Source organism: Canis aureus, chromosome 35 (assembly GCF_053574225.1).
Source record: "Canis aureus isolate CA01 chromosome 35, VMU_Caureus_v.1.0, whole genome shotgun sequence".
NCBI classification, from domain to species: domain Eukaryota; kingdom Metazoa; phylum Chordata; class Mammalia; order Carnivora; family Canidae; genus Canis; species Canis aureus.
The window spans coordinates 12,187,106-12,199,223 of record NC_135645.1 but is presented as its reverse complement, the minus strand read 5'-3'; the positions used below and the strand labels follow the sequence as shown (position 1 = coordinate 12,199,223).

At 32.8% G+C, this 12,118-nt stretch overlaps 1 protein-coding gene across 21 annotated transcripts in view; it reads right to left on the bottom strand.

The window, feature by feature from the left end:
• The window catches only part of ZBTB20 (zinc finger and BTB domain containing 20), a 781,647-nt gene that overhangs the window by 666,343 nt on the left and 103,186 nt on the right, over window positions 1–12,118 (bottom strand). The window lies entirely within an intron of this gene.

Here is a 12,118-nt window from a genome sequence, read left to right as displayed (position 1 = left end):
AAAAATAGAAAGGCTGGAAATCGAATAGAAGGCATGAAACAAATCCATTTGTAAATTAAGTATTTAGCATATGATAAATAATGCATATCAAATCAACGAGGAAAACAGAGATTTTTCAATTGATGGTGCTGGGACAACTGGTTAAATATTTAGAACAGAGTAAATTTAGAGCCTATCTCACACTGTATATCAAAATAAAATTCCAGATGGCTTAAAGAGTTATATGTAAACAATGAAACCATAAAAGAACTAGAAGCAAATATAGGAAAATTTCTAATCTAAGTTGGAGAAGGTCTTTCTAAGCATAAAAGCAAAGGCAGAAGCCATAAAGAAAACTGCAATAGGTCTTTTAAATAGTAGATTTGAACACATAAAACAAAGAAAAGGTCTACATAGCAAAAACAAATGAAATTAAAAGGCAGACAATAAATTCAGAAAAATCATTTGAAACTTAAGACAGAATATCATGTATCAATTTTTAAATGTTTTATGCAATATAATTAAGGATGTGAGAAACATGATCAGCATATACTATTACATGAAGAAAGCATTATAAAACAGTACATACATTACAGCCCCAGCTTTGTAAAATATAGGTATGTTTGGAGATAATGGCTTCCTCCACACTATGGTGTTTAGAATCTCCGTAGTTTTACTCAGTTCCCTCTCACCAAAGAGATCTTCTTTCTCTCATTGTACAGTCATCTCATATTCAGTTTTCAAGGATCATTTCAGACATCTCTTCAAACATCAAGAAATTCTGCCTCAATTATCAGGCTACAATAGGTGCCTTTCTTTGTTTTCTCATAGCACAATGTTGTGCACCATGAAATCAGTGTCTTATAATATTAACATTATCTGTTTATATATGTCACTCTATATGATTAAAGTTCCTTAAGAGAAAAAAAATACTATATTATACTCTCTCTGCATCACCAGTGCTTGTTACTCTATCATGTAGTACACGTTAAAAAAAAAAATGGTTTGATTTATTGTTAAAATCTCTTCTAACCAGGAATATTCAAAAACAGAGCTAATGTCCATAGGGAGCTAAACAACATAAGAAGGATCAAACAGTATAAGAAGGCGGAAAGAAAAAGAAAAAGAAAAAGAAAAAGAAAAAAAAAACAGACCTAGCTATTTAAGGAGAATTCCTTCTATATATCTTTTGAAGGTATACCAGAAGCTTCCTTCAGGGTACAACTAAATGATTCACCCTAGAGCATCCCAGGTATATACTGATCTTTTCAAAAATCTGAAGACATATACTACTTACAGTGTCCCACAATTCATCACATAAAGTTCATTGTTATTATTTCTCATCTATGAATCTTTTCTTTCTCATCAAATATTGAGCCCTGTTACAAGAAGAGGCCATGCCTTATTGTAGTTATGTATCCTACAATATATTTGGCTGGATAGCTTAGCAATTTAATAAAGATCCAATATAAATTTATTTTATTTATAGCTTTGAATGATTTTCTATGTTTTTATATACATATTCTCTAATTCTCTAGAACAAAAAGAGTCAGCTCCAATTTCTTCCTTTACCTAATAACATTCAGAATAGTGGATATATACTTTGTATTACAGAAATACTTTCACTCACTGAGGAAACTTGATATTACCTAGTCAAAAGAAGAGCTTCAGATATGCTTACTCCTAGTGGTACCAGGCCACAAAGCTTTGCTAATTCTCATGAATTAGTGGAGGTAACGTTACCTCATTTTTCCAGTAAGACTATATGAGAACATTTAAATTAGTTCATCTCTTTACAATAAAAAGAATAATTTTCACTATTAAATGTTCAATAGTAGGTCTTCCTAAGCTAAATCATGAGAAGATGAACTGGTGAGAAATTTTGATGTTAATCAAAATATTTTTTAACATATAGCTTAGTATATATCCAAAAATGCACAATCTTATTTACAGCTAATGTCAGTTTACTATCACATTGTCTGATAATATTCTAAAGTTTTCCAATAAGCTAGCTGACCTCCTATAGATTAAAAATAAAATCATAAGATTTAAATTATTTAATGCCAAGAAAGAAAGTCATCTTTTTCTCCTTCTTATGTCTTTGTTTCACAAAACTATTATCAGAGAGGCCATGCAAACAACTAAAAACAAAAAATTATATGGTGTAGTTAATTGAAAAAATGCTTTTGCTGTACACAGAAATTGACACTAAGTGCTGTATTAGCAGGAAATCAGTGATTTTCAATTGACATTGCACAGGAAATCGTTTAGTGTCAATTGATATTAAATGGGCAAAATTGTACTGAATTAGTACAAAATGATTTGGTGGGAAGAAATGTGCTTCCATCAGGTGACTTGGTATTAAGTGGGCTCAAATGCAATACGTTTTAGAGGTCACTAGTCAACAAAAATTAGGGCATGCTATCCAACCCTGAATACATCAGACTGGTTGCTTTTAACATCCTTATCAAAAGAAAAGATAGTGTCATATTATCAGGACAAAATTGTCTCCCTATGAGCTTCAAGGAAAGTGGGAAAATTTAAATTGTTTAAATGAGTTAAATTAAACAGTGGTAAGAATCATGACTTCTTCAGTCTCTATCTTTAAGAACAAAATAATGTATATATAATACCATTTTTAGCATCAAATAAAAGCAAGATAATAGCATCCATTTTAGGTAATATGGTGCAGACTGAATTCTCTCTATAAAATGGCCTTGACAGTAAGCAGACAATAAGTTATTGGTTGAATGAGTTATTGGTTGAATCAGTCTTAAATAATATTGGTTGATATCATTGGTTATTATGAACAAATCTCTTAGAGGTCCTTAGAAAAGCCAATGTTCTTAAATCTGAGTAATGGGAAAGGAAAGTGTGTAGATGCAGGAAATAAGGGGAAGGGGAAGAGGCAGGAGAAGATATATTATACAGTCACTACAAAGAGAATAAAATACACAAAGTATGTTAGCTATTTGCTAGGAATAAAAACGGAAATGTTTGAGGTAAAAACGCTATCACATCACTTGTGTTAGTAATACAAAAACAATTATGGGGTAATAGGCATACACAGAACCCTCTGATCAACCAAAAAAATACATTCTTCTCAAGAACACAAGGGACACTTTCCAGTATAGATCATACTTTAGGCCATAAGTTAAGTCTCAATAGATTGAAGACAGATAACACAAAATACCTTCTCCTCACTCCATAAGGAAAAGATAGTATTTTCAATCAATGGTGCTAGGTAAACTGGATATCTATACACAAAAGAATGAAGTTGGACCTTACCTAATACCATATATAAAAAATTAGCTCAGAATGGATCCATGACTTTAATTCAATACCTAAAAATATAAAACTGTTAGAAGAAAATATAAGGTAAAAGCTTTACAATATTGGATTTGGCAGTGATTTCTTGTATAAGACACCAAAAGCAACAACAACAAAAAAGTAGACAAATTGAACTTCATGAAAAATTTTAAAATTTATGCATCAAAATGTACTATTAACAGAGCAAAATAAGTACTCGTTGAATGAAAGAAAATATCTGCAAATTATGAATCTGATAAGGGATTAACATCTAGAATACATAAGGAACACTTAAAACTCAACAATAAAAAAATAAACAACCTGATTGAGAATTAGACAAAGGGTTTGAATAGATATTTCTCAAAAGAATATATACAAATGGCCAATAAATATATTAAAAAGATGTTTAACATCATTAATCATTAAAGGAATGCAAATCAAAATGATAAGATACGTCTGCACACCCATTAGGATGGCAGAAAGAAAAAAAGAAAGAAAGCAAGCAAAAGAAAGAATGAATGAATGAATGAACAGTGTCAACAAGGATATGGAGAAATTGGAACCCCTGTACACTACTGGTGGAAATATAAAATATTACAATCACTGTGGAAAACAGCACAGTAGTTCCTCAAAAAATTAAAAATAGAATTACTATATGATCCAGCCATTCCACTTCTGAGTATATACTAAAAAGAATGGAAAGCCAGATCTCAAAGAGATATTTGTATACTCCTGTTCATAGCATCATTATTCACAATGGCAAAAACAAAGAAGCAATCCAAGTGTCCATGGATATCCATGGATAAGCAACTTGGTATATTAATATAATGCAATATTATTCAGTCTTAAAAAGGAAAGAAATTCTCATGTATGCTACAATATGGATGAACTTATGCTAAGTGAAATACACCAACAACAAAAAGATAAATACTGTATGACTACCCTTATATAAAGTACTTCAAGCGGTCAAAATCACACAGACAGAATGTAAAATAATGGTTTCCAGAAGTTAGGGGGAGAAGGGAATGGGAAACCATTGTTCAATCGGTGTAGACTTATAAATTTTCAAGATGAAAAGATTTCTGGAGATGAATGAATGGTGGTGTTGGTTGCACAACAATATGTCTGCCACTTAAAAATGGTTAAGATGGCAAATATGTTATGAGTATTTTACCACATTTTTTAAAAGGGGGAAAAATAATAGCAAAGCTTTATAACTTTCTATGTGCTATTTCCAAAGGAAAAGAATATTGTGGAGAACTCACGCTGCTAAGCATTGGGTTGAAGAAATAGTAATGATTTTCTTTTCTAATTTGGCCTAGAGAATGAAAAGACAAACCTCTGAAAGAACTCAAGACCTCAGAGAATTTACCATGAAGCCTAGAAATAATTAAACTAAGAACATTCCATAGAATTAACAGCAAGTAATCCAAAGTAAAATTCAGCTTCATCCCTGAAGGAAGTGTGCAAAAAAACAGAGATGCATTCAGGATAATCTTAAAGGGATGGGAGTTACTGATTGAAATGGATGACACAGAGAGAAATTGGATTGGATAGTAACATATAGTTATGGTAATTGCTATTCACTGAGTTCTTACTAATGGCAAACACAATGTTCAGCATTCTTTATAAAATATTACAATTTTTTCTCTTAATAGCCCAATGAAATCTGATGATTTTAGATACAAAGATAATGAAATCAAGAAAACTAACATCACAAACACAGAGTGGTTGTTAAAACTACATCTATCTGAATCCAAAGTCAAGGATTTTAACTAGGCAAAGAGGACTTTTAGCTGGTAGTTTGAAATAAAAATCCTCTTGCAAGTACACGTGAAGCTAAAGTGTTCTAAAGAACAACTGGAGCTGAGCTGCATATATGCCTAAGGTACTTGTATGAATACATTGACGACTTAATCTAAGTAGGGAAGTTTAAGCAGTGATTAATAGAAGATTAGTACAAAAAAACACACAGCTGTACCTCAATGTGGCTATTCCTTTACATTTTGCTTTGTGTGGTTTTTTTAGATGAAGATATCCACTAAAAACATTAATTCTTCGTCATCTTTTTAAAGATTTTACTTACTTATTTGAGAGAAAGAGTGCAGGCTTGCACACACGTGTGAGCGGGTGAAGGTAGAAGGGGAGAGGGAGAGGCAGAGAGGGACAAGCAGAATCCAGGCTAAACATGGAGCCTGTCTCTGGGCTCCATCTCATAACCCTGAGATCATGACCTGAATCAAAATCGAGAGTCAGAGGCTTACAGGACTGAGCCACCCAGGGTCTCCTATTCTTTGTCATTTTAATGTAGATAAATCTATTTTCAATTCTAAACAGCACAAATGACCTAAAAATTACAATTAAACAATTTAGTTATTCTAATTATAGAAAATTTAGCTATATTCAAACAATGTGGCACCACTTTACATAGTCACACATTATTAGGTTATAGTCAAATGTGGTGTGTGTGTGTATATATATATAATATACATATACATATATAATATACATATACATATATATAATATATATATTTAAAAGAGCAGCTTCTGAGGGTTAAACTTCCAATTTAAAACCTAAGTATCACTATAAATGTTATAGGTTCAAAGACTGACAAGGAAAATTTATGTAAGCATTAAGGTTGGTTAACCAGCACATACTAATCCAAGATGCATTTGTTAAAAGCAAGGCAAGTACTACACACCCTGCATTCTGAAGGTACACACAAACCCAGTTAACAATCTTCAGTAACAAAACTTGCTCCTTGCGTGCATAACCCCATAAAATTCTACTAAGAGCAAATACAACACAAGAAGAAAACTGACTTGGCTATACAGATTTTACAGTAGAAAGTTTAAAAATCACAAATAAATTTACTTAGTAAATTATTAAGTATTTAAGAAAGTAAGGAATGAAAATTATATACATAATTGTTTAATGTTCTAAACTTGTCCAAGTGAAGTTTTCTTAATAGATTTTTTGCTAAGTAAATCATATTTTCCTTGAATTTTTATATAAAACCAAAGGTATTTTTCTTGAAACAAGTTTACTTCTCTATATAAAGAATTCATTCAACCTTAGAGAAATTACAAACTTCACAAAAACAGATTTTTTTGATAAACTATTAACACTGTTGTTACATTCAAAGGAAATGCTAAAGAATGAAATTTAAATTATATTATAGTTCTAAAATCTATAATAGTATTAACTTTTGCTAACATGTCTCCAATATAAATGCAGCAAAATCTAAAGGTTCAGCATATTTTCAATAGCTTTTAGCCTTTTGTCATATTTATATTTAGCTCACATAATTTTCACCCTTTTGTTTAATACATATTTTTTCATTTTGTGCATTCTCTCTCTTTACTGAAGATCACTGGCTTCTTCTCTGACATCATTGTTAGATAATATCTCAGTGACCTGTTACTGTATCCTTGGATAGGAAGAGATAGTATCTTCAGTGAGGTCAATATGACTCAACCATGTGATATGGACATTTAAAAAAATCAGATTAAGTCTTAAACTGTGCTAGCAGAATAACATTATCTAGAATGAGGGAGATAACAGTCCCACTCTCGTCAGCAATGGTCAGATGACATGATCAATATTGTGATACGGAATTACTCAGAATCACTATGATATTCCAAGAAAGGAAACAAGGGAGGATTCAAGACTAGAACCATGGAAGGTCGAAAGAATCAAGGATATTGAATGTTACTACTTATGGGATTGGGGGAATAATTAGAGCAGAACATTTTAAAATGTTTAAAAGCTTCCTATTATATTTATTCTACATGGTACCAAGGGATATACTAAAATAATGAGCTGGTAATACAAGATACAGATTTCAATTTAAAGTAGATAAGAACTTAATGTCATAATTGCTCACAGAGATATGAGCAAGTATAAGTGACTGGATATGTTTATTCAAAAAGTGGGGAATTAGACTATATTACCTTTAAGAGCAATTTTTCCATATGATTCAATGATTCTTCTCAAAGCTAAGAACTAAAATATGTAATCTTACTGAGCTATAGATGTTTTTCTAATGGTACCTGGAGTCTGCAGTTATCAATCTATTGTTTGATTTTTATTAGCAAAATATTAAAAAGTTTGTTCTTTTCCCAAATTAATAAGTAGTTTGTGCAATGGTGAATGCTTCCCAAAAGCTGCGGGGTTTTTTCTACTTCGAGAAATATGGCCTGACAAAGTGCTAAATGACTCACTGACTGAATCATTCAGTCAGTCATTCAACAAATATTTATTCAGAGCCTGATGTGTGCCAAAGACTCCAAGGTGGCAGACAAAAAGAGAGAACAAGATAGAGCATCTGCTTATAATCTATTAGACTAGGTAGACACCCAAAAACCATTTTATAAAGTATCAGATGTTATTCTAGAAGCACATGCTCTGGAAGCATACTGAAACGGTATTTAGCTTTCCCTGGAGAATCAAGGAAGACTTTACAGAGGAGGTGGGATTGAACCTGTTGTTTACAAGTTTATTAGGATTTCACTGAAGAGTAAGGGAAGAGAATGGTATTTTAGATGGAGGAAGCATCACATGTCTGAGGCATGGAAGTACATAGCATGTCTAGGGGAAATGGCAAAAAACGTGGTAAGCTAAAGTGTAAGACACAGAGTGAGGAAACAATACAAATAAAATTGACAACACAGTTTATGGGTAAATACCTTTGGACAATATAAGGATTTGGATTTACCTTGAGTGCAAAGGGAAGATGTTTCCAGGTAGGAAGATGACATGACCAGATTTGGATTTTAGAGAATTTATGAGTATTGGTGTGAAGAAATTAATTTCCTTCAAATATTAGTTTTTGCTTTGAAACATATTTCAGGAGGAGTTAAGTCCTCCAACTAATGGCACTAGCCAGGGTAAGTTAATAAGTGGTAAATGGCAGCCTGGAGCACCTTATTCTTTATAATATCAGTTATTATTTTGAGCCTGTATTTTGACTTAAATAATTCCTTATTCAAAAATTCCATAAATGCGTGAACACTACTTATATTGATTGGTATGAAGTAGATTACCATAAAAGGAATAAGCATTTTTTGAAGAGTTAAAGACCATGCAGATGCACAATGGGGAAAAAGGCAGTTAACTCAAGAAAGATAAAAAATATGTGAATCAAATTAGAAATACAATCTCATGTTCAATGGACTTTAAAATTTCCCTTGCAGAAGTTACCATTTATTTTGAAGTTCTAGTAATACATATAATAATACATTACACTTAAAATTTGGAAAACAATTTCATATTACCATCTCTTCTCTCTGCCTTGATCCCCACCATGAACATTTGTATAAACATCAGTATTCCCATTTTTTCAGGAATAAAACTGAGGCTCATAAAAATTAAATTTCTCACCCAATTTATATGTTACATTTAGCAGATGATAGTCTCAAAATCAAACTTCTAGTTTGTGATTATAAGTCCATTCCCCGGTTTACTTTATCATGCTTCACAATTGAGAAACAGTTAAAAACTATGACAGGATAAGACAAGAGATGAGAGAAACAAGTAATTCCATGAAATTCTGTGGAAAAGACAGAGAGAGAGAGAATGCAAGTACTATAAGTTGAATTGCCTGCTTTTCTGAGAATTATTTTGGAAGAATTTTCATGCCAAATAAAATGATGACCAATATTTAGGGCCATCAGGGAATTTACTAGAGAAGCTCTTTACTTTTCGGGGGTGGGGGGTGGAGCTGACAATTTGTGGATGAGATAATTAGCAAAACACAGAGATGATGAGTAACTTAGTACCAAAAAAAACTTCAACACTGTTGGTGGGAATGTGAAATGGTGCAGCCATTCTGGAAAACTGTGTGGAGGTTCCTCAAAGAGTTAAAAATAGACCTGCCCTATGACCCAGCAATCGCACTGCTGGGGATTTACAGCAGATGCAGATGCAATGAAACGCCGGGACACCTGCACCCCGATGTTTATAGCAGCAATGGCCACAATAGCCAAACTGTGGAAGGAGCCTCGGTGTCCATCGAAAGACAAATGGATAAAGAAGATGTGGTCTATGTATACAATGGAATATTCCTCAGCCATTAGAAATGACAAATACCCACCAGTTCCAACGTGGATGGAACTGGAGGGTATTATGCTGAGTGAAGTAAGTCAATCGGAGAAGGACAAACATTATATGTTCTCATTCATTTGGGGAATATAAATAATAATAGTGAAAGGGAATAGAAGGGAAGGGAGAAGAAATGTGTGGGAAATATCAGAAAGGGAGACAGAACATAAAGACTCCTAACTCTGGGAAACGAACTGGGGGTGGTGGAAGGGGAGGAGGGCGTGGGGTGGGGGTGAATGGGTGACGGGCACTGAGGGGGACACTTGACGGGATGAGCACTGGGTGTTATTCTGTATGTTGGCAAATTTAACAGCAATAAAAAACAAATTTATTATTTAAAAAAATAAAAACAAAAAAACTTCAAATGACTATAAATTCCTATGGAGAATCAGTTCTCCTTGTCCCATGTCATCATACCTTTAAAATTAGGTGCAAAAATTTGAATAGTTAATAGTGAAATTATATATTTAGTAATATAGAAGGTCTCCTTCCCTCTATTTCCTATGGGGAAAATACTATAATAACTCATCCTGGATTATGAAAATAAAGAGTTTTTTCTTTCCTCAGAGAATTTATTCTAGCAATAAGAGGGAACTTTTTTTGAAAATTTGAAAAATGTCCATCACACCTACACCAAGAAACTACACCTTTTCCATACTTTATCACCGTACTCCATTTCTTCAACTAAACAACAAAAAAAGGTTATGCAAAGAAGAATAGAGACCAATAAATTTGATCATAATGTCTAATCCAAAATTAAATCTAACCTTTTGGTTTTAATACAAAAGGAAGAAATAATTAACTGAAGACATATCATTGAAAATTTTTCATTAGCTTCTACATCCAGAAATTCTGGTTTCCCCAGTTTTTTGGCTGCATCTTTCTAGAAATGTATATTCTTTTCCTTGCCCCACCCTGATAGTGTTTCTATCCATAAAGTATCATGTTGACAATGTTTCACATCTCGACTTAAAATTTTCTGTGATATCAAAATGAATCTGCACATCTTGTAAGTGGTAGATTTCAAAACAAATATTTTAACCCTGAAAATACATTGTCTGAAAGAATTGACAATTTTCTTAAACGAAATATTGTTAAAAAAGGTAGTTGAAATCAGAAAAGAAGAGATCATCAACCATATCGGAATAGTTTTGAGACAGTTTCACTTCACATTTTCTTTATCTCTTAGCCCTCCTCCACGATTTCTACTTTCTTGAATTCCTATGAATCCTTACTTTTAGGATTTACTTTCCAAGAGATTTCATATAATACTAGATTTAACTTTGGCATGTTGCTGCCAGCCAGGCTGGTTTACTCTCTTTTATTCCCCAGTGAGAAAAAAAAATAACTTAATCCTTAAAGCTGGTTTTGATCTACAGAGGTGAAGAGTCATTTTACTTCTAAGTATCATACATACTTTTATCCAAGATTCAGACCTTAAATGAGAAGTTAAAGCCTAATGTGTCTCATCCCTATTACCAGGTTAATCTAAAAGGCAAAAATTAATAACATTAAAAAATTAAAAATAATTTTAAAAAACAGCTAAAACAAATGACATTGTGGACATTAAGGAGTATTTATAAAAAATTGTGCAAAAAATGAAATTACTTTGGTCATTATCTATGTTAGTGATTTCAAACTTTGGCTAACTATAAGAATTACCTGGAAACTTTTAAAACATACTAATGCCAGAGCCCCACCCTAAACTGATTAAATCTCAATCGGCAGAGCCAAGTTTAAAGCATACCTGGGACTGAATTTTGTTGTTGCTGTTGACTATTTAGCAGTTATATTAAGAACATAGCCTGCTTTTAACCTATAAGATTGCCAATTTCCTCAACTCCAAAATAGGCATAATGATTATATTATGTGGATATTATGAGGTTATATGAAATAATGCTCGTAAGGAGCCTAAAATAGTGATACAACATGCACTCAAATATTTTTGGAACTGTTGCTGTTAGAGCTCTTGCTATATCTGCATAGATATGGGGCCTATCAGCGCAATAGAAGGGACATGACATTCCTGTGACTAAGAAGGAAAAATATTCTTCCAAAATCAATCTCAACAAGCAAGTGTGCTATACCAGGAGACAGGGGAAAAGGCAGCAAATCACATTTGAGCATCCTCTGATAGATGCTACTTCACTGAAGTATCTTCATGCCACACACAGGGTCATAAAAAGCTCTGTGGAACTCAGCATTCAATTTTCTGGAAAAATGTATCAATCCCATTCATTCAGTTAGTTATCTTGAACATTTTTCCTCAATTTCTCTATATCAAGTTTCAACCAACCACAAAACATGTAGCATACGATTCTATTTATATATGCATATATGAAGTAAACATAGACGTTTATATATGTCTATATATTTTTCTTTTGCCTATATAATGTTTTGTACCCTCTGAGTTTTCTACAAGAAGTACACACCATTATTACAATAAGTAAAACAACAGAGTTTTGTCATCGGAATTAAACAAATAAAATTTATAACCACTGAAAAATACAAAGAAACTATTCTTTAAGAAAAAACATTTTATTTATTTATTTGACACAGAGAGAGAGAGTGCACAAGCAGGGGTAGCAGCAGTGGGAGAGGAAGAATGAGAGGGAGAGAGAGAAGAAACAGGCTCTCAGCTGAGCAAGAGCCTGATGCGGAACTCCATTCCAGAACCCTGGGATCATGACATGAGCCGAGGGCAGAGGCTAACCCACTGAGCCAC